We start from the raw sequence: 25,099 nt of genomic DNA, 5'->3' as shown, positions 1-25,099 counted from the left end.
TATCTCTTAATGCTGCATACCTTGAATGTTCTTGTATGTTAAATCATAAATTCCAGATTATAAGATCAACTCATATTTAAACTACTGCTTGATAAAGTACTGATGTATAGCATGCATTCAAAGCGCAGTCTTCCCAACAGACATGTAAAATACAAAAAGTTTAGAGAGTACACATGGAGGTACAATAGCCTTATGCTTATCAAAGGTCGAATTTTGAATTTATGTGAGTTTTTAAAAACTCCCATAAATGCAAAATTTGACCAATCTAAATTTATTATTAAAATTAAATTTTTTAAACGCGGATGAATTATATGGATAAAGGGCCAGAGTATGATAAATCTCGAAAATAATTTGAACTTTTTTAAAAAACTCAAATCAATTTTGAATAACTCCCTAGTAGAATTTGACAGCTTTGACCATAAAAAATCAAAAATTCTAATTAGAATTTTCAATTCCACCCTTGATAAATCTGTCCCTTAGTATTTGTGAAACCTGAAATGTGAAAGGCTATCTTCATGTGTACCCAATACACTTTTTGACTTTTACACATCTTCTTCTACTCCCATGGCTGAAGGGTCAGGGTGGCGCACCTGGGCCTCAAAGTTTTTGGTGAGTTATGTGAATCTACTTTGGGACCTTGATCATTGCTTAATAAAGTACTTCACGACTTTCTTTGAAATTTGAAGGTGTGGTTTATAAAGTACATTTGTCCAATCAAATATCTCATACCATGCAAATATTCATGTTAAATGTACAGTGATTTCTAAAGAAAATCTGATAAGCATGGATTCTGCAGTTTCTGTAATAAAATAAAAACACAGAAAATGTAAATAGCAGCTTCCTTGTCTAACACACTCATAGTAAATATATCATCTAGAAATTCAGTTCTACTGACACCACATTTAACATTTTGACAAACGTATACTGTATGTAGTTGCCATTATCTAAGAAGATCTTAAACAACACTAATCAGTGGCCGAATGCATACTATTTTTTTTCTTGCTGCCATTGGCTCTGTTTCACTTTATTATGCACCTGGATGCGGTTTATTTAGAATTTCTGGTTATAAAACGTTATGTTTTTTTCCATAAAAGCAACCCTGTATAGCCTGGCAAAGGTATGGTGCAATATAACAGAGTTCCCCCTAAGCATTTGCTTTTCTACAAAGAACACCAGAAATGATGCCAGACAGACTTAGGGGGTTATTTATCAAAGTTCGAATTTATCTCAATATTTTCTAAAAAAAAAACTCTGACCAAATCCGCACTGGGTTTTTACCCTTATTTATGATTACATTTTTGCTGTACGGGAAAAAAACATTTGCACGATTTTTTCGATTTTTTACCCAAAAAGTTTTTCAGCCGAAACTCAGATTTTCTCAGGTTTTTCAGCTGAAAACTCAGAATTCGTATGTCCTTTTGCCTGAAAACTTTGGGGTATTGCATGAAACCCAGCGCACACCAAAAAAATAATTGGGACTTCTCCCATTGACTTATATGCAACCTCGACAGGTCTGAGATGCTGGATTTTCAGATTTGGGATTTAATTAATTTTTCGTGATTTTTGCATTCAGAGTTTAGTAAATAACCCCATAAATATTCGGTGCAATAACCACACTCGCAGTTGTGTTCATTTTGGCAAATCTGATTCAATTGCTGTAGGAACAGCAATCAGAAAGGACAATTACATTATTGCTTATAAAGCTGTATTTTAATTAAGGACAAAACTCAGCACACTTTTGTACCTGCTAAACAAAATAATTAATATTTGTATCTGGTTCTTTGCCTTTTAAAAATCTTTGCCATTTGGGTATAACTTTTTTTCCTTTCCTACTAGCAGTATCTGTCTTATCTCTCTTAATAATATAATAAATATGCAATTCTTAATACAGGTATTGAACCCATTATCCAGAATGCTCGGAACTTGGGGTTTTCCTGGATAATTTAGATCTATGTGCCTTAAATCTACTAAAAAATCATATAAACAGTAAATAAACCCAATAGGCTGATTTTGCTTACAATAAGGATTAATTATTGTATATTTTAGTTGGGATTAAGTACAAGCTGCTGTTTTATTATTACAGAGAAAAAGGGAATCACTTTTAAAAATTACAATTATTTCATTATAATGGAGTGTATGGGAGGCAGCCAGCCCTTAATTGCCTTTCTGGATAAAGGGTTTCCGGGCTTGTACCACATTTATGTAACCTGAAGATGTGAATTTGCATTTATACCCTATATTGGTATATTTTTCCATCTCCAGTAAATTACAAAATATAAACATAATATAAATATAATATGGAACCATGTGCCTGAATATAATTGATAAGGCAATGAAAAGGTGAAATTAAAATGCAAAATTAGTAAACCATGTGGATAAGAGCTGATCCTCTCTGTAGTTATATTTAGCAGCCTGTTTACACTTCAGCAACTCTCCAAATGTTCCTTAAAAGATAATTTTGCTTTTATCACTCTATTTAGAATCTAACTTTAGAATAGCACATTTGGAAGTTTCGCATTCTCTTCACTAATATAACTGATAAATGATTTTGAAATGGCTACATTTGCAAAATATACCAAATGTCCTACACTAAAATCCTGTGTACAGCATGTTAATTTTAATTGTGTTTAAATACCTGTGAAAATTATGCAGCACTTCTATTAATGAAATCTCTTTAGTTAATATGATTCATGCAATGTGTTATTAGGTCAAAGTTCAGAAAAAGACAGAAGGGAATACATATAGCAGTAAGGGCTAAGTGCAGGCACTTAGTATATGCAGCCCACATGCATGTAGACCGTTGTACATAACCCCTATAGTATGCAAAGCTGTCAGACTTGTTTTTTTTACTACTTTAGCTATACTTCAGCTATACCCAGAATGGTTGGGATTGGATTTAGCAAATTAATACAAATGAATAAAATCTAATTAAATGCCTTGTCCCTTTTCCCATGAAAACCTTTTGAACTGGAGAGCATCACCTTACTCTCAACATGGATGATTGGGGTGGGACCTGTGGGTCTTTACCTTGCCAGAATATGGGCTGGGACTCAACAAGAGAGATCCACCACATTCCAGCCACTCTCTCTACCCTAAAGAATGAGGAATATGTAAGCAAATGCAGTGCCAGTTTTACTATTATTCCTTACTCATTTATTTTATAATAGTTATGAGGAGCTGTCAGGCAATGGGCATGGATACCAAATTACTAATAAATAAAAAACTGAACCCTTCCCTTACAAATGGTATATACTCCTTTACTAAAAGTGTGCTCTACCCTGCTTGCCAATAGGATGATGAGACACCTTTAAGTCTTTTTTTGCCTAAACTACATTGTCTTTGTCCACCATGATGTTGAATTAAAACCTCCATACAGAAATCAGAAGTGAGCAAGGTATATCCAGTAAACATGGCTAAAAACTGCACTTCATAGTCTCATGGCCTAGATAAAAAAAAAACACCATGAAACTATGCTTACACAAAGAATTTATTCACCGGTGCCAAAAATAATTATGCCAAAATTACCTATTAAATAAGTGGTGCTAAAGTAATGGAATTAAATAAAGTTTACAATTACAATGTCCCCTGTCATATGCATTCCCTTTATTGCAGGGGGGCACCATTATAGTATATGAATAATTTCATTTAACTGTTTTGTCCACTAAGAACTGTCCTCCAAACCAATATATGCCCCTGTTTACCTCAAAACAGCATCAGTGTTCTACTTTGCAATGAGCGTAATCACTAGGGAGTATATCCATGATAATGCCAATATGCATCATTCCATTGTTGCACAAGATACTTTGAACTTTAGAGAGATAACCAGGTATGCAGAGGAAGGAGATCGTTTCCTTTAGTCACTTAGGTGTAGTAAGCTCCATTCACTTATAGAGCCTGGTCAAGTTACCTCTGTTAACCGAGGGTGATATAGGAAAGGACAGATGCCTTCTTAGTGATATAATTAATAGAGCACATAAAATATCTGGGACACTCCTAGAAAATCTGAGTAGAAGGGTTGCATTTATTTTTTAGAGAGTTATAAACTTAATGCAGAGAAAATATACTGTATAGCAAACTACATGCTGTAGCCCATAGGATATTATGGATTTTGACTGCTCAAAACTGTCAAATTCTGGTGAAACAAATTTGGAAGTGGGGAAAACGTACCCAATGTTTATGGGGCCGATTCACTAACTTCGAGTGAAGGATTCAAAGTAAAAAAACTTCGAATTTCGAAGTTTTTTTTTGGGCTACTTCGACCATTGAATGGGCTACTTCGACTATGACTTTGAATCGAAGGATTCATAGTAAAAATAGTTCGACTATTCGACCATTTGATAGTCGAAGTACTGTCTCTTTAAAAAAAACTTCGACCCCCTAGTTCGCTATCTAAAAGCTACCAAAGTCAATGTAAGCCTATGGGGAAGGTCCCCATAGGCTTGGCTAACTTTTTTTGATCGAAGGATATTCCTTCGATCGTTGAATTAAAATCCTTCGAATCGTTCGATTCAAAGGATTTCATCACTCGATTGAAGGAATGATCCTTCGTTCGTTCGATCGAACTATCTGTGCTAAATCCTTCGACTTCGATATTCGGAGTCAAAGGATTTTAATTCCTAGACGAATATCGAGGGTTAATTAACCCTCGATATTCGACCCTTAGTAAATCGGCCCCTATATGTTATATATATTTTAATCAGAAAATAAACTATTTTCGGATTGTACAATATTATCTTCTATCCCATTTCAGTTAATTAAGAAAAATGAATTACATGTTTCTTTTTGTCAAGTTTATAATCTTAGAAACAGTTCTCATTGCTCATCTGGGAGAAAAACAGACACATAAAGCATCAGATGACTTACATGAAGAAGAATATTTATCAGGCAAGTCTGCCCTGCCCTATTATTTTAACATTTAAAGCTTCTTATGATGAATAAAAAATTTTCATACTAAATTCATATTCATGTTGTGACCAAGCCTCATTTTACTACTTATTCTATAAAATGTACAGTATTTGCCATGCACAGCTGCCATAGTAATAATAAATAAAATAGCTAACGTTGTGTTATTATGATGTCCCTGGTGGTTTGCTTATGCAAACAATAAAAGTATTGAGCGGATTATTTAGAAATCAGTTATTCAGAAAGTTCCAGAAACTAGCAGTGCCTTTACTAGTTTTCACAGTGTATTGTTTACAATCTGTTTTTAATATTCATTAGATTTTACCCCACCATAAATTCATGTTGATGGCAAAAAATTGCACTTGCTTTTCACAGTTTTTAGGGCCTGTCTATAAGGTCAAATTACCACTTATAGTATAGATTTGTAAAGCATCGCTAATCAAATTGCAAGAAATAATGTACTCACTGAAGTATTTGCACTACCCTAGACTCGAGTATCCCTAGTCCCATGAAGTAATAATTAAGCAGGTATTAAGGCAGTTTTTGTTTCAGTTTTTAAATAAAGTTGACCTCATTGCAAAAATAAATCAATTTATATTAAAGGATATTTCGCACTCTTGAAATGACTGTAGCTCCAGATATTTTGTCTGTCGAAGAATATATACAAGCTTCTCCTAAAAGTATTAAGGGAACCTGCCATCACAAAATCAGCATGCATAGAATACCACTGTCTTACTGCCATGCAACTTTTTTCATTTGTTTTTGCTTCAGGTAAAAATTTTGTTCTTTAAGTCTAAGACTTGAATTTTGTTCTTTTCTATGTGATAAAGATGCCTTCTGTCTGTCTATAATGTTCTCTAATGTACTTGTAAAGACATATGGGGGGGCACATTTACTAATGGTCGAATATCGAGGGTTATATCGAGGGAATATCGAAGTTGAAGGATTTAGCGCTATTCTATTAAATCCTTCGAATCGAACAATTCGAAGGATTTTAATCCATCGATCGAACGATTTTCCTTCGATCAGAAATTGCTAGGAAAGCCTATGGGGACCTTCCCCATAGGCTAACATTGATGCTCAGTAGGGTTTTAGGTGGCGAAGTAGGAGGTCGAAGTTTTTTTTAAAGAGACAGTACTTCGACTATCAAATGGTCGAACGATTTATGTTCGAAGTAGCCAAGAAAATACTTCAAAATTCGAAGTATTTTTTATTCTATTCCTTCACTCGAGGTAAGTAAATGTGCCCCATGATGTCCTGTCAAAAGCACACCTTTGTATCTACACACTTTCTAGCTCCTTAATGGAGAACTATCATGAAAATGAACATTTGACATAAGTTTCATCTCATAGAAACGTAGTATTATCAATTAAAAAATCTGTACTGGTTCTTGAATAAGGAAGTTACCCTTTACTCAAAAAAAATATGGAGTTAGATTTTGATTGAAAGTTGGATCCAATATATCCTTTGTCCTTTGCCTAAAAGAAGTATTAAAGTGTACACTTTCAAAATAACTGACTGTATGGTCTCTCTATGCAGTATTTGTGCCAGAGTTGGTTATTTTATTTGCACTGGAATTGGTTATTTAGCTAGAAAACATCTTCTAGGAAAGGGAGCCTCCCTAAAAGATGTATTAAACCTGTCAATCAAAATCTCTTCCCGACATCTGCATGAAGAGAGAGCTTGCGGATAGGAGAGTAGTATAAGAGTAACTATTATATCAGAAATGGTACAAAATTTTTAATTATATTTAGATATTTGTATTTTGATGAAGCTTATAAATTTAAGTTGCTAAAAATATACTTCTTTTTGACATGTACTTATTCTGTGAAGTAGGAGTTGAGTGAGTGAGGTAGGGGTTGAATTACACTACGAACCTTCGGGGTATTGGGAAATGGTTCATCAGAATATCATGGTTTCCTTTCAATCTGTGGAATCAGGTATGTTTTTGTAAAAAAAAATACATTCATTTATTTCTGGAGGTTCAGATAGTATTTATGAATAAGAGTTTATATTAAAAAGGGTGGTATGTTTTACCTTTATCTTCCTAAGTGCTGGAGGCTAGAAATTGTGCTGCATACTCAAATTTAATTTTAAATATGGACCTTTAAAGAGGCAACATAATGTTTCTATTCCTTGGGTCACTGCCATTTTTTATACAAGAGATAATAACTTTAGTAGACCTTGACCAACACTGCCTAGAGTTGCAGTATGCTATCCACAAAACCCTCAAATCCTTCTTATTAAAGATGGCCCACAAAACAATTACACAATTTTTATTAACACTTTTATAAATACACTTTTATAAATATGCCACTAAAGTTATTTTATTAATATGCCAATAAAATAAGTCATTTGGATCAATATTACAGAAGCAACCCTTAACTAGAAAACAGACAGCTCCCAAAATGTTTGGATAAAAGATTACTTATATGCAATGTAAAACAAATACCAAAAATAAGGTGAAAGCTAAAATTAAGTGTGTTCAGACCCCCATTTTTATTTAAGCTGTTGTGCTGGACTGTTCAATTCAGGTGGCAGGTGCCAACCACAAAGCTTGCCTAATCAATGGAGCATTTCTACCATAATACCTAGGGTGCATTGATCACCTCAGTGCTAAAAATGTGATGGAAATAATGATTTTAAGTGACAATATGTAAGGTTTGAAACAGAAATATCTTCAGGAGAAAAAAAAGTAGCTGGTAGCTGTAAGAATTAAATTTGACACTTTAATTACTGCTCCCCTTTGCGCTTTGCCTTTCTCTATATAATTATAGTTGTTAGCAGGTTTACTATAGAAATGGATAAGCAATTGTTCTCAAAAGGATGTGACAAATTAGTAAGGAGAATTTATTAAGAACACTTTTTGAAACAAGAAAGTAAAATATTTTAAAATGTTTTTCCTTGTGCATATACTGTAATAAATGTGGTATTACACTGGGTTCTAAAGGTTAAGGAACGAATATATGTAAGACATTCCTTCTTCTTTGCTTCATAGAAGCATATCGGCTGCACCCAGTAATGGTCATTTACAATGGCCATTTATAAAACAGAGTATGCATTTTTTTTTGCACTTTGCACACTGTGCTCTGCTCTTGAAGAATGGTCGCAGGCTTCTGCACTCAGTTTTGGAGCACAGGGACCTGTGGTTAACCCCTTTGAAAAGAGTGCAGCCTGCATTAGGCAGTGCACTATTCAAGATAGGCAAATAGGTGCCCCCCTTGCCCCTTACCCATCCCTTAACTTGTGCATCATTCAGATGTAAAAGGTAGGAAGCAGCGGTAGATGCACGTCACAATAGGGCACTGCCCTTAGTGCCTGCCCCATGACAGAAAGGAATGGCACAAAGAAAAAAAGGGAAAAGAGGTTGAATTTAGATTTATAATAAAATATGCTGACCATATATACTCTATAACCTGGGTGTGTAAAAATCTGGGCTTGGTGCATGAGACAGCAAATCACTCAGGCAATTCAAAACAGCTCACACAGGGGGTTAAAAACCCAAGTCTACAGACCAGCCAATATATAATTGCAAAAGTGGATTAGAGAATGTAAAGGAATGGCATCTGTTTGTCAGTAGGTACATATTGAGGATGTAAGCCTGAGAGCACTCGTGTGCATTTTTGGGCCTTAAAGAACAGACTGGAGTTTCTGTCACCAGTACGTATGTACTGGTCTTTTGCAGCAGGCCATTTTACTTCAGGAAGAGTGTCTTGGAGAATCATCATCATCAACATCATAGATACCAAATTTCAGATCCTTACCCGTAGTTTAAGAATCACTAATACAGTCAGTTCATCACACTTCATTTAAATGCTATAGTTTAAAGCCTATACTTCTTACATTATACTTCGTATAAGAGAACAAAATTCCCCTTCAAACAGGCAGTTAACTTAAAAATGTGTATACAGCAATGTTGACATTCTTGAGGTTTGCTTTCCTTTTATTTTCTGTAGAGTTTTGCCTGAATTTCTGCCAGCGCAGTTACTTTATTACATCAATAACATATGAAAAATTAATCTACACATGCTATAACACTTCATTGTACTTCATCAGCTCTGGTAACCTCTTAATGTGTTTAATTGTAGTACTGCAATAAATGTTAGGAGCGTGAACCATGCTTCAATTAACGCATGTGAAGCTACTCTATTATGTCAGACAATGTGAAGGCAAATGATCCACTGCTTGTAATTACATTGTACCTTTTAAAAGCCATTCAGAAATGTAAGTCTTTATATGCACTGTTAAAATACTTAACCCAGGAACAGTATAACTGTGTTAAAAGCGAGAACATTTGCATAAACTGTGATGGTTGTGTGCTAAAAGGGACACTAACGTTCTGTGGGGGATTTTCTAATTCAGAAAATGTATGTTATTACAGGAAGAACAAAATGTGTCTGCTCTTCTCAAATTAATTTTGACAAGTACATTCAAGGTTTTATTCTTACTCTGTAATTTTCAAGAAACATAAAAAATTACGCTGGGGCAAACCTTACAAATGTGGGCAGGCCTCACAAATTTAAGAACCTTTATAGTTAAGTAATTACAGGGAACGTAACTGGCTTTGCTAAAAAGAAATTTAATTTCTCCACTGTCACAGGTAAGGAGTTTGCAATAAGCGGCTCTGGAAAACAGTACATCTAAATTATATTTAAAATAAATTTACAAAAGGATATTTGTCCATGGTGCATAACCACACACAATGGTAAAAAAGCAGTAGCCTGTTGGTTCTTAATATACTTACCGCTATTATACAAATATAGAGGTAACTTTGCAGCTATGCAACTTACCATAGGACCATTTACATGTATTTTCATTATTGTAACAGCATTAGACCATTAACTGAGAACTGAACCCTAAAATTGAACATGGTTAAAAATGCCATATTTTACATGCTGAACTTATTGCACCAGCCTAAAGTTTCAGCTTCTCATTAGCAGCAATGATCCAGGACCTAAAACTTATCACCGGGGGGGGGGGGGGCACCATCTTGGAAAGTGTCTGCGACTCTCTCAGTGGGCTTTGAGAAGCTGTCAAGAAGCTAAGTTTAGGGGTTGTCACAAATTTACAAGCAGAAACTGAGGTTTGCCTGTAATATACAGTAAAATGATGCTAAGGGACTGATTTTTAAATTCTGGTGCTAATTGCTCTGGTTTCTGAGCTGATGTAGTAATTATCTGTATTAAATAGTTATCAATATTTCTATTCTATTCTATATACAGTATTTGGTGAGTTGGTCCCTAAGCTCAATAACGGACAGCAGCACATATCCTGTGCAGTGAATCAGCAAAGAAGATGGAGAGCTGCAGGGGATATGCAGGGGCATCTTTGGAGGCACAGATATTCAGTTTGCATCAATTATTTTTTTAATTGATTAATTTAAAGTTTAGATCAAGACAATGTTGTCAGCTTTTGATTTTACCATGGGGCACTAACCCTAACATTTGTTATTACTGATGACACAGTGGCATTCTCCGTTCAGTTAAGAGAAACTAAGCATGTTAATCCTTTTTATCAAGTGTCTTTTACACTTGTCCCCTTGCATTTAGGTTGAGAAAACTAAAACATACTAATGGCACTTTTATTCTTCTTAATTATAGGAGACTGGCAGTGAATTAACTGAGCAAGAGAGGACATTAGACTAAACAATTATTTATAATATACTGAGTTAATGGTCAGGTCATGACATCACATGAGTTGCTGAACCCATATCAGTGTGTTCCCAGCATTCTCTGTGTGTTGAAAATTAAAAGTTAAATATTAGTGTACCCAATACAGAACCCTGTTGGACCCCACTAAGACCCACTACTACCCCTCCCTAAGAATGTACCATTGACAACCACCCTCTGTACACAATCCTGTAGTCAGTTTCCTATACATTTACAAACAAATTTATTAAGACCAAAAGATTTTAGAAAGCAGTGTTTTGTGGGGCACTATATCAAAAGCTTTTTCAAAATCCATCAAACTTCTTACTAACCTCATCATAAAAAGCATGAAGTTTGTCTAAGAAGACCTATCCTTCATAAAGCCATACTGATTCCTGCCCAAATGTCATTCTTCAGAACATAATTTGATTATGAATGTGATCCCTTAGCAAACCTTCAAATAACTTGCCCAACACAGATGTCACACTTACTGGCCAATAATTGTTAGGCTGAGCTCATAATCCTTTTTTAAATATTGGAATCAGCTTCCTCAAACCCATAGGTAGCATACAAGATGAAATAGTCTGAGAAAATCAGAAATAGCGGCAAAACTGAACTGTACTGAAGTACCCAAGGATGTATTCAATCTGGCCCTGACGCCTTGTTAACATGATATGTATAAATGTATGTACTATATCCTGTGTCAGCCACTGACTAGATTAAGCTGAGCCATTTGTGCCGCTATTGGGTGGGTCTTGGAACTCCGTTTTCTATTGTATATACTGAAGAACCAATTAAAGCACATTTGCCTTTCCTGTTTCCTTTATACTCACAGTATTTCCATTTCCCAACAAAGTATAGCTTCCTACATTGTTGAGACATGTGACTCTCATTCAGCCATGTTTTAGCAACACCAATAATGATATATTTCTCCTCCAATGCCAGTACTTTCAGCTCTGTCATTTAACCAGTCAGATGAGTTCCCAGCTCCCTTAAGTTCACATTGTATTGCAGCCTCACCGTATTCTATTTTGATGTAATGGATGCTGGGGTTTAAAATCTCTCTGCTTTGCACTGAATCTGTGCACCACCAACTATGAAAAGCAGAGGGACTTCAAGTACCAGAATCCATAACTTCACAATGGAACAAGGTGAGGCAGGGGTTGCATTACTATGTGAACCTGAGGGATGTTGGGAATTGGTTCTTTAGAATATCATGGTTTCCATTCTATCTGTGGAATTAGGTATGTCTGTGTAAAAAAAATAAATTGATATTTATCTTTGGAAGTTCAAATAGTGTTTATGCTCCTTTTCAACATAACCTCAATTGAATGACATAATTTCAAACTGAGATACCTTTCCCTTTAATGCTCTGGAACATAAAATAAGAAAGAAAAGAATTTAAGCATTAAACCGTGTTGTTTTTTTAAAAATGCTTTTTAAATAGTTTTGTCCTATTTACTTAAATGACTTATGCTAGGTCTTATGTGGAATAAAATATTATTGATGGATTTAGCCTGATTTAAAAGTACAATACACACTTTACTTTATAAATATTTATAAATACAGGTACCACTATTAGCTCTTTGTGTTTGTTTCTTTGGTATGTGATGTTAAATTTTGCATATAGAGAAATTCAGTTTTATAACTACAATTTACACTATTTAATAAAAAATACAGGCAATTTGCAAATAGTTATACAACAGTGCTACATATTCACAGGCATCAAGGCTGCTTTAATGTCCTGAGTTATGTTTTTATTGTAATCTTTGCTTACACAGAAAACTTATATACTATATATAAACATATACACTTGTATATTATAGAGATCATTGCAATTCAAATGTAACTTGTGTATACATTTAGAATTCATGTTTAGATTTCTGCTACAAGATAATTAAAAAAAACATCTATCTAGCTACATCTGTCTAACTATAAGGGGGGTATTTACTAAAATTATAATTTATTTAATTCTTTTTATTAAAACATTTTCGATTTTTGGATTTTTCGAGTTTAATGCCCAAATTGTATGATTTTTTCGAGTTGTTGCATGAAAACACTGACTTTTTCGGATTATAGTATGAAAACCAGTGCAGATCCCGACAAATCCCTTCAAATAGTAAAAGGGACATCTGCCATTGACTTTATTTTTTTTTACACAGTATGCTAACTAGACCCCTTACTGTCTATGCACTTTCTAAATTTTGTTAACCCTAGGTTTGCTGACTCCCAGTTGAACCATGTACCTGGAATTAGCAGTCTAAAAATTCTAAACCGTTAAAAATAGAAAATTAATGTAAATTGCAAAATTGCTCGGAGTTGCACTCTGATTCAGTTTGCATCAATTATTTTTTTAATTGATTAATTTAAAGTTTAGATCAAGACAGTGTTGTCAGCTTTTGATTTCACCATGGGGCACTAACCCTAACATTTGTTATTACTGATGACAGTGGCATTCTCCGTTCATTTAAGAGAAACTAAGCATGTTATCTTGGAATTGTTGGATATGCTTTGCCAGCTATGAATTCTTAGTTCTCTGGATCTTTCAAATCATATTTGCATCTTGTCCATGTCAAATCCAAGGCAAATTAAAGGACAATAATCTTCTTTGAATTGTCAAGCGGACCCTCATTTCATGGTAGTTTAAAATAATTATTTAGCTGTCTGGCATATTACACAACTGTTGCCTTTGGAAAATTAAATGATTGGTGTGAAAGATCATAAAATAATTATGCAGACATATTAATCAAACAAAAAGCCATGACTATTTGGTTTAGTTGCCACTATTGTTAAGCCAGGAAAGCAAATAAGTGTCCAAATATTAATGCCATATACCAAGATACAGGGCCACTAAGACTTTTCTTCTTTGCCTAATTAATTTAAGTATCAAGACCAGAGTCAGATTGAGCCTAAACGGGACCCTTGGCAAGGTAGTGGTTTTGGGGCCCCCACCATTGGGGGCAGCATATGTGCGCCTAGGCAAATTTTTAAACAAAGCCCTCTTTGGGAGATACACCCTGATTAGCACATCCCCATTGAATATAGATAGCTAAGCATCTATTTCCTAGACCACAAATCTCATAATTCTCAAGCAAACGCCTTAGATTCATGCAGGGTTTTCAATTTCATTTATGATACTAACAAAACACTTTTACAGATTATTGTAGAGGCATGTAAAATACACCCAGAGCTCTCCTGCCTGCACTCCCCTAGTTCAGGCACTGAAGGTTCTCAGTAACTGGCAAAATGATTGCCTGCACTTTCTGGGCCCCCCACCTTGCACTCGCCATTGCACACATGCATGCTCGCTGCATGCTTGCACATGGGAGTAAACAAGTTGCCTTGTTTATATATGTATAAAACACATATGGTAAGTGCAGTTACCCAGCAACCAGATCTTTATATCATTTTCTACTTTAACTTTCACAAGCTTGTTCAAAACTCATTGCTGACTGGTTGCAATTTGTACTTGTGCAATTTAGCAACTATGCTAGTAAATGAGCCTGAAACTAAATTTTATGTTTTGTGCATTGCTTCCAAAATTTATTAAATTAGGAACTTTTTAAATTCATTCTTCGGAAGTGGTTTACCTAACATTGCATAATACAGATAAAATTAGACAACATATAAATAACCTTTAGGCAAAAAACGTTCACAGCAGCAACATTTGGAGAGAGTTTTTGTGGTTAGCAAGCAAAGATAAAAATGCTTTAGAAATCAAACCAATTAAAAGTAGTATGTCACAAACATATTTAATGTACAAAATAAAATATACCATTTATACTATAAAACTAAAAACATGTACATATTTTAATACATTGGCTAATGATGTTGAAACCCACTGTAAGAAACCACAAGCTGCTTTAAGCACTAGTGTACATTTAGTTAGCAAGATAACCAAGTTGTCACCTTACAAATGAAGGCTTGGTAATAGAATGGATATTCACATAGTGATGTCATGTAGAAAAGTGTGTAAGGAATTTATAGAAGAGAATAATGGTTTATTGTTTTCATATTTGTGGGAGGCTTTTTCTTCATTTTTTCATCTTTTAAATAAAGCACTCTTAAATGTACACGTGACATATAATTATAAGATATATATGTAATAACTAAGTAAGAGTACCCAGTGTGGGAGTATAAACAATCAATATGTATGAAGGGCAGGTTGTTTGAGTCTTACAAGTGCTTTCTGATGAGACAGAATTTTTCTCTCCTCCATTAAGTCCATTATATGTTTGCCTGTTTTTCTATTACCAGCTGGCTACAGCTTAGTCTGTTATCTACAAGCTCTCCTAGCTTGAGTTACACAGTCACATAGTTTATTTAAGGTAGAAGCAGCATGCATATTTTGAAACTCACTATGGATAACTTATAACTATATTTGTCTAGACTGTATCTTATCTGGATATCCAAAAGCAATATGTCCAAGCTTCCTGCAAATATCCAATATCTTGCACAGATTCTATTACCCTACACGGCTTTTTGTTCTTTGCAAACATTGTGCTGTGCCTCAGGCTAGAGAATGAGATCTGACCAACACAGAAATTCAGCGTCTCCAGAGGCAAATTTAAAGGTATGGATATTTACCGTCATACTGCTGCGCTAACCTGTGTTTGAACAGTAACACTTATATTATTCTTAGCTTCATTCTTTTTCATGTTTTATTTGTCTTAAATTATTTTGTTCTAGCCAACCTTACAGCAGTTGCTTAAGCTTTATACTGTATTTTATAAATACCATTTCAGATAATTTTTTGGCAATGGCAAGGTTTTGGACAAGAACTGGCCATAGCAATTACTGTACTTTATGTCTTTCCAAGAGCTTAGCCAGAACACAGAGATGTTGAGTAACATTTGAATAAACAATAAAACTATTTGCCCACTGCATTATAGCAAAACAACAGAATGTGCTTAGCAGTACAGCAACAGGCAAACATTTTGCATATCATGCTGCCAAATAATAAGGTGTAATTGGAAATACGACCTTGACATGTACTATTCTAAAATAGGAGGCTTTAAAACTTGGGAATTATGGTCAGAAACCAGGCAGTTCTATTTAGCTCTCCATCCAGATTACTATGTTGAAAAATCACACTACTGGCTCATTTCTAGGACCATTAGTAACATTTAGCTTTACCAACAAAGGGCACATGGGACTGTTATTAATTATACCATATTTCATACAAAAGAGTTCTCATTGAAACTATAAAGCAACATGGTATTAAGGGAGAGAAACATTCTATTATACACTGTCAAAATGGAAGAAAAATAAACTTTTCAGTAAGGTAAACTAAAAAGAAGGGCAGTAATCTCATTTAAAGTGAGATGGAGACTATTTTTGTATGGACACTTTCCCATTAGAAATATATAAATCCAAATACATGTTAGTCACTTTAAGTTGGTAATACAAGGCAGTATGTTAAGTTTCTGGCTAGTAAATTAACTCTTTCACTTACACTGTAACATAAGTGTTAATAAAAATGTATTTTATTGTTCTATAAAGAGACAGAAAAACTCTTCCTTGTTCCTGTTGATATTATCACTATTAAGATTACTTTATAAACACATTAATAAAAGTAAAGCTATAAATGAATAGAGGTGTTAAACAATGACACACTAGAACTAAGATCTCAAATCTGTGTTTGTTAGAGATAAACCTAACTTAATCAATCCCTATTCAAAAGCAGATCTGCATGCCAAAAATAGATCTATACAATGAGCAACAGATTTACTAAACCCATTGTATTTTTCCCATGTGAATCTGTGTAAAAATGGCAATATTTAATGATGGCAAATTATTTATAGCTTATGAAAAGTCTAGTCTGTGGTTTACCCAACCTTTTTATGTGTGTGTGTTTCTGTAATTTACTTTGGGCTTTTTTTTGCCTTAAAAGAAAAGTTCAGTGTAAAACTAAAAAAATGGGTAAATAGATAGGCTTTGCAAAATAAAAAATGTTTCTAATATAGTAAGTTAGCCAAAAATGTAATCTATAAAGGCTGGAGTGAACGGATGTAACAGAACTACCTGCTTTTCAGCTCTCCAACTCTGAGTTAGTCAGCGACTTCAAGGGGGCCACATGGGACATAACTGTTCAGTGAGTTTGCAATTGATCCTCGGAATGCTGCTCAGATGCATAAGCAAACAGGTATGACCCATTTGCCCCCACTCAAGTCACCGATTGTTTACTGCCTGGTAACCAATCAATGGAAACCAAGCAGAAAGTAGTGTACTCTTCAACATCCAGTCACTCTTTTACATTGCATTACATTTTTAGCTAACTAACTTAATTGGAAATATTTTTTATTTTGCACAGCCTATTTACCAGGTTTTTATTTTTATACTGAACAATTCCTTTAAAGTGTGCACTTACTGTACTGTGAAGTGGCATAAACATTATATGCAAAAGCAAAGCTGTGGGAACTTTCTGGACATGGCACTTAGCAGATTGAATTTTGAACTTAAATTCAGAAACTAAGTAATGGCTTACACTACTCCTTCATCATAAGTATGGTTAAATGGCCTTCTCGCTACATCATTTAGCATAACAAATGTCCCGACTTTTATATGCAATCTGCATGCAACATCTATTAATTCACTCTGAACATAACAGGTCTTAGACTTGGAACATGTGAACATAAAGTATATATATATATATATATACTTATATATATATATATAAAGTATATATATATACATATTGATTTATTATTTATAAAATTTTAACCCCTTACATCAATCCATTATTTACTAAAAAAATTCAAAGAATTTGGCTCATTGTCCAACTAGAAAATAAATATGGAAAAATACGGGGGGCCATTTCTTTAAAAAAAACTACTGTTAACCCCAACCGGAATGCGGGCTCTATTAGTCTGCACCTTTGGTTGGGGATGACATTTTTACCCAACAGGTGCCTTTAACATACAATCTCCAGAAATGTCAATGAAATAATGGGAGTACATTATGTAGTAAAATGTTGCCCTGCACTGGAGGTCTTTTGAAACTGAAGAAAATTGCTAATACTCTGATTGTATATATTTGACATATTCTGATTATTTATATTGTTTTGTCTCATTCACCAAATAAATGAATGTCGCGTACATTTAAGATGTTGAGATACCTATTGCACATCAGAGAGAAACTGTAGAAAAGTATCTTTCTAAATCAACTTTTAATCACAAAGCAACAGGGAAAAGTTAGGTGGTGTGCTAAGAACAATTGCCTCATCTAGTTCCTATAAATCTATATTTTCCAGTGTCTTGCATACTTTCAAAAAATGGAAACTGCGTCATATACATTATGATGGTCACAGTGTGATCTATTATTGAAGAACACCTTGTACTTTTGCTTTTTTCCCCTTAATTTATTTTGAGATTGCTTTTTGAAATATATATTAACTGAAGTTTATATTCACCCTAAATCCAACACCATTGCATTTTAAACATATTTAAACATATTTATGAAAGAAATCTGTTACATATTTGCAGTAAGGCATCAGCAAGAGCTAAGCTTATTATCATGTTCAAGTCCACAACGTTTTAAAGGGATCAAGCCATGCTTTTCAAAAGTTAAGAGTCCAAATGAGCCAAGGGCAAACACAATATTGAACAATTGTTATTCAAACCTGCCAGAGACAGTGTGACTGCAGAAAGGACAGTTCTCACAATGTGATTTACAATGTCTGTGATGGCATGAAGGGGCAGCCAGGTTACTAGAGTCTGACCCTTTCAAAACTATAAAAGGAAGCATGGGGAGAAGGAGATTGATCAGTGTCCTCATTATATTTTAAAATATAATCTAAATGAACAATGCATCTAAGGTTGTAAAAATAATAGCTGACTCATAGTGCACTAATTAAGGTATCTGCTATCTGCTATAAGGTATGTCACATGAAGAAAAGTGTGACATTGTGTTTTTTTACTTTTATTATATATCTGCTCAGGTGTTTCACAATCTTAATTATTGTTTCATGCTTCTGGTTTCTCTTCAAAATGCTTCAAATAAAAGCATTTTGATTGGATACACACAAAATGTATATTTTATATGTTAAAAAGGAGAATTCATCTTACTGTGATTTTCCTTTCCATGCCAAATCCATGTCATATTTACTGGGTACTGCCCTGCTTCGCTTCTCCTATCAGAAGGACCCTTCCCAAAGCTTTAAAAACCCAATCATACACCCAATCTGGCATCTAGTGCCAAGCTTCTAGAAACTACCATAAAAAGGATGGGAACCTGATGACATAGAGTTGGCCAAAAAAGGAATTGAAACTCCCACCTGGAGGGACAAAACAAATGACTACCCTGAAAGATAAGAAGATTGATAAGAGCAGAGTATGGGGGCCCATTTACTTAGCTCGAGTGAAGGAATAGAAGAAAAAGTACTTAGAATTTCGAATGGTAAATGCTAATGTAAATCTGCCCCTAAATGTATCACTCCTACACACTTGTAATAAATGTGTGCCACTAAAAGAACACTATTGGAAATAGCTCAAGTAGTGGAGTAACTGCAAGAGAAGATTTAGCAGGCGATAAACCATACAGTCAATAACATTCAACCTGCACTTATCTTGGACTACAAACCAATGCACCATGCACCAATGTAGAATAAACCAGTAGCTCACACCACCTACTTGAGAATTTAAACAAGAATACTGCAGGGAAATTAAAGAGCAACCACCTAGAAAATCATTTATTGGACAGCCAAACTTGTCTGGAATCAGAACGAAAAGGCCTACCTGGGTATAACATGGTATAGAAGACTGGATAAACAGGGCAGAACAAGGGAGTAGAATATCACAGCAAGTCAAAAAGCCAGTGATTTCTACAAGCTCATGCTGTCTCTAAAATAGTACCTCACACAAAAATCTTGCCAGGTGTGCAGCTGGATACACACTACACCTTTTTTAATCAATTAATGGTTTGAGAAGAATGAGCATAAAATACATGTCCTGTGAAGTTCCAGGAGCATAAAACAGCATAGACCAAGATTTAGTCAAGTGTTGAAACTAGTTTTTATTACCATATGCTCATGATCCCCAGCAAAAATAGTTTGGATAGTGTTAAAGGATCTGAATTCCATATAAAATGGCTATATAAAATAAACATACATGTACTCATGCCTAACATTTACAGGAATACAGTCCTTTTGAACCTAAAAGGATACAACCTGGTCAAAATAAAAGTTTTCAAACAAAAAGTGGCAAATCTCGGTCATACTGATACAGGTGAAAATTCTTCTTTGACTGTAAATTACTGGAAAACTACCTTCTTATCCTAGGGCTTCAGCCCATAAAATTTAACAGATACACTAGGGAAAGACTATTCTTTAACAAGCAGCCAAGACAACTAAACAATACAATCTAGAAAGTAGGATATAAGCTATACACCTAGATCTCTACTACTCATAAAACAATGACCAAGGCCATAGGCAATCATGGTATAACCATATTTCCCTACTGTCCCGTTTTCCTGCGGGACAGTCCAGATTTTGGCAGCTCAGCCTGCCGTCCTGGGTTTCTTACTGAAATGTCCCGAGTTTCTCTTTGATCTCCAACAATGACGTCAGAAAAAAATTTCTAAAACAATTAGGGTTACACATAGAATTAAACGTCTAATGGGGGAATGTAATAAAAGTTGCAAAGAGCAAAACAATTAGCACAAATAAGTCACAAAAAAGTCATTTATACTCTTCTAAACTGTTATTACATTGCAAATTTTAATTGCGCATTTCCCACTTTTAAGAAGAGCTTGAAGGTGTCGTAATCTTTTGGAGCAAACATAACTATTTCAGTATGAAGTTTTATTACATTCACTATAACATTCTTCCACTGTCGGAAGTGGTTGCTAAACAGTTTCTGGGTTCGCAAAAGCTATATTAAATTCGCACAAAGGCAAATTTGTTCTCACAGAGGCATAACTTTTTGAATTGCGAATATTTTTTCAGTTACCTTTATTACATTGGCCCATAATTGGTTCAATGAGCCTTTAAGCCAAATGAAGACGCGTGCTGTCAGACTTTGAACGGGTTTTCCACTTTAGCTACAGCAGCATAGTCCCGCTGATCACTTTCTGCATTATATGACATTCATTTAATATACTGTGGCCCCTGAGTATATATTTAGCCCAGTGACTGGCCCCATATTATACTAAATTATATATGATAGAAACTGGACAGGCCTGTGCAAAAGTTTTACCTAAAAGCAAGGCCTTAAAACAATGCACCAGTTATGACTGCAGAGTCTACATTAATAACTAAATTTTCATTCACACAGCCTTTCTACATATATATATATATATATACACAAAGTAAAACTCCCAAACTTGGCTGCCCTTTTATTAGACACCAGTGGGATCACCTGACTATAGTTGGTGTCTAATAAAAGGGCAGCCAAGTTTGGGAGTTTTACTTTGAAAGCAGCTAGTAAGTTGCAGGTAAAATGTATTTGTCCCTTTTATAAAATGTATAATGAAACCATAGAATTCTTAATGAATCAAATGAAAATTGAGCATAGGACTGGCCAGATATGGGATGACTTTGACGTAGTTGGCCAGCTTAAATATATTGCAATATATGGACAAACAATCCCTGTTTTGTTTAAAGGGTAAGGCATTTTTCAGTAGCAGTATGCACAAAATGTCTCAATGTCTTAAATATATTGATAATGGGTTGAGTGCAGAGGAATCTTGTATTTGTCTATATGTATTTTGTGGTCACACCCTCATTGCACCCCCGCCTAATGATTTTATAAACTAGTGGTGAGCACAACTTTCCCTTATATATATATATATGTAGAAAGGCTGTGGCACACACTTACTGGAGCAAGGACCCAGGTGCTATTCAGAAAAAGTTATATATCCATGTAGAAAGCTGAAGCACACTGGGATTTGTCAAGATAAAACTTATTTTATTTTATAAGATCGACGTTTCGGTTGGACGGGAAAAGTTTTTCTATTTGTTGCTAATAACTGACTGATGATCGTGTTCCCATACATTTTCAATTGTATTTTGCCAAAGAAGACTGTGACAAAAATGGGGACATGCTTGCAGCAGACAAACTGGCAGGCTAAACAGTTAAGTAGCGGATGAGAGTCGATGTTGATAAATATAAAGTTAAGCATTAAGGATACCAATAAATGTAAGCCACCTTACCCTTATTGGGACTCAAATCCATAAAGTATAAGGACCTAATAGTACTTGTGAATAATAAACATGGCTGTAGAAAGCAATAGGGCTCATTTACATCCACAAGTGCAGTGGGCAACTTGTACTTTTCCCTGCAGTGGGTGGACTGGAAGATACATTAGATAGCTTTAAGAAGGGGTGGTCTAGTTGCCATATTGAAGTCAGGAAAGAACTTTTTTCCCATCAAATTGGAGTGCTTTTTTCAACCTAAATCTCTATGTCAATAGAGTAGGAACATACACAAAGTAGTGCAATGTTCCTTGTACATCAATTCACTTGTTTTCAGCTTGATATGAAGCGACTCTTTCGGTGCCCGTCCGCATTTTTTTGACGCTGGCGAATTTTTGCGGCAGTTTTGAGAGTTCGCGCCTGCTGAATTTAATCGCCCATCACTAATACATTTGGGGGCACATTTACTTAGCTCGAGTGAAGGTCCCCATAGGTGTTCGAACTAGATCGATTGATTAAAATCCTTTGAATCGTTCGATTTTTCCTTCGATCATACTAAATATTCGAAGTCGAAAGATTTTACTTAGACGGTCGAATATTGAGTGTTAATTAACCCTCGATATTCGGCCCTAAGTAAATGTGCCCCATAAAGTCTGGCAGACCTTAATACATTGTCATAACTACCCACTGCCATTTCAAACCCTCTAAAGGTGTATTAATAGCAATACGTTATTGTGAATCTCATTCAGTTGTGCTAAATATACACCCATTACAGATAGCACTTCATATTCATAAATGAGCCCTTATAAATACAAATTAACACAGTTTTACTAAATATTACAGATTTGTTTGTTACAAATACAAACTTTAATTTTGTGCCAAAACTGACCCTCTGAGTGAATTGTGTTAAGATGTGTAGCCTTTTAATGGAGGATACTTGAAGAAAAATATTTTTTTGCTATTTGGCAGGATCATGTATTAATAGTAATATTCCAGTTAAAAATTCATGTTAGTAAAAATGTCAAGTATGTGAAAGGACACTTTCTTGTTTTACTTCTTCTTTTATGTAATGTTTGACATTTGTAACTTACTCCCCTGTATGTTGTAAGCTGTTACAGTCCAGTACCATTTCATAACCAATTGCTTCATCTCTTTCAAAGAACGGTTATTAAACCTTATAAGTCCTTAGGCTGTTTATAAACCCCAAATGTATACCACAGTTTTTAAGATTCCAAGATCTCATTCCAGTGAACATTCGATGTGGAGGCTTCCATCACAAAATCTATTACACCAATTTTTGATGAGAAAATTGCACTGGCTGCTTTCCCAATTTTCCTTCTGTTCATCAAGGCTCATGTCTCTGCAACTCATTCAAGATGCAATGAGGATTTTTTGTGCTGCTGAGTAAACTTCAAAGAGTTACTTGTACAGATTTTCTTTTCCCCTCTTTGTGTAGTTAAATGGATAGGTATAGCATTGGTGACGGACAAGGTAATTTAGGTAAGCTTGATTTCCCATCAGATACAATAAATTGAGAATGAGATCTCTAGCCTCTTTAGCCGAATCGAACATTTGCCATGCCTTATAGAAGGGAAAAAACCTTTGAATTATAGCTGAATTTCATCTAAGCATTGTACAAAATACTATTGAGATGTTAAATTGAATCACTGCAAGCTGGTATGCTGCAGAGCACTCCTTAAACTATGCTGCATATTTCTGAAATAAATGTATCTTAAAGTTAACGATATAAAATATTAAAATCCAATAACTACATAATTATCTTTATCTAACTCTGTAAAATTGTTTTCACGAAGTAGGTGATTTATCATTTACAAATGCATCATCTTTTAGCAATTTCTAGTGCAATTTAATATTTAATTGATAATTCTCTGGAAGTACTGTATAATTAATTGGAAATATTTTATAGCTACAACATACTTGCAATTGTCCACTTATGTAATGGTTATGTTAAGGGTAACTTTTTATACCATATTCAATAGAACATTATTGGGGGAATGTAATAAAAGTTGGTAACAGAAAAAATATTCGCAATGCAAAAAGTTATGCCTCTGTGCGAACAAATTTGTGAGAATTTAATATAGCTTTTGCGAACCCGGAAACTGTTTAACAAACACTTCCGGCAGTGGAAGAAGGTTTGAGAATTTTATAGTTAGCGCCAGTGCACAGTGAATGTAATAAAACTTCTTACTGAAAAAGTTGCTATGATTGCACCAAAAGATTACGACACCTTCAAGCACTTCTTAAAAGTGGGAAATGCGCAATTAAAATTCACAATCTAATAACAGTTTAAGGAAAAGTATTACATTGCAAAATTAGGCTTTTTATTCTTATTTGTGCTAATTGTTTTGCTCTTTGGGAATTTTATTACATTCCCCCATTAGTATGTTATGTCCCACAAGCAGAAAAATAAAAGGTAGTGCATGTGAAATATACATTTTATTATATTGTAGATAATTCATGGGCAAGACATGCATTAAGAGGCACAATGCTGCATTCTAAATTGAAATGTCAGTACAGGTATGGGACCTGTTATCCAGAACAGAGCATTCCTGAGCATTCTGAATAAGGGGTCTTTCTGTAATTTGGATCTTCATACTTTTAGGGGCACATTTACTAAGGGTCAAATTTCGAAGTGGTAAAACTTCGTAATTCCACCATCGAATTGTAGAAATTCGATAGTCAAAGGTTTTTTTTTGAGTGAATTTAGACGATTTCGATCGAATTCAAATCAAACAATTTAATTGATCCAACAAACGATTTTCAAAAAAAAAACTTTGACTTCTAAAAGGCTAATATAGCAATTCGGCAGGTTTAAGGTGTCGAAGTCGAAGTTTTTTAAAGAGACAGTAATCCGATTTTCCGATCACTTTGAATTCACTTCGACCCTAGTCTACTAAGAAATCATTTAAACATTAAATAACCCCAATACAATTGTTTGCCTCCAATAAGGATTCATTTTTATTACAGAGAAAGAGGAGATAATCTTTAATGTGAATTATTTGCTTGAAATGGACTGTATGGGAGATGGGATTTCTGTAATTCAGAGCTTCCTGGATAACAGATTTCCAGATAATAGAGCCTATACCTGTATATTGTATATAATTCAATCAGATAAAAGCAAATTCTCACACATACAATTCAGACAAAAATAAAATGCTGTTTTCTTCAGTTAATAAAATGATGTTAGTACTGTTCAAAAACAAATGGAACTGTTACATTTCCTGTACAAGGGTTGACTGGTCTAAGGAGCTATTTTGGTAGAAGTCGCAGCAGATATATTAACTGAAATGTAATGAAACAGACACTCCAAAATATCGTCTTACTTGTCAAGGGAGAATTCTCTGATAACAAAGACTGTAGCGTTTATTGAAACAGGAATCAAAGAGAAATGTAATAT

The sequence above is a fragment of the Xenopus laevis genome, chromosome 3L (genome assembly GCF_017654675.1).
Source record: "Xenopus laevis strain J_2021 chromosome 3L, Xenopus_laevis_v10.1, whole genome shotgun sequence".
Lineage (NCBI taxonomy): Eukaryota > Metazoa > Chordata > Amphibia > Anura > Pipidae > Xenopus > Xenopus laevis.
Note: the sequence above shows the minus strand (reverse complement) of the source record.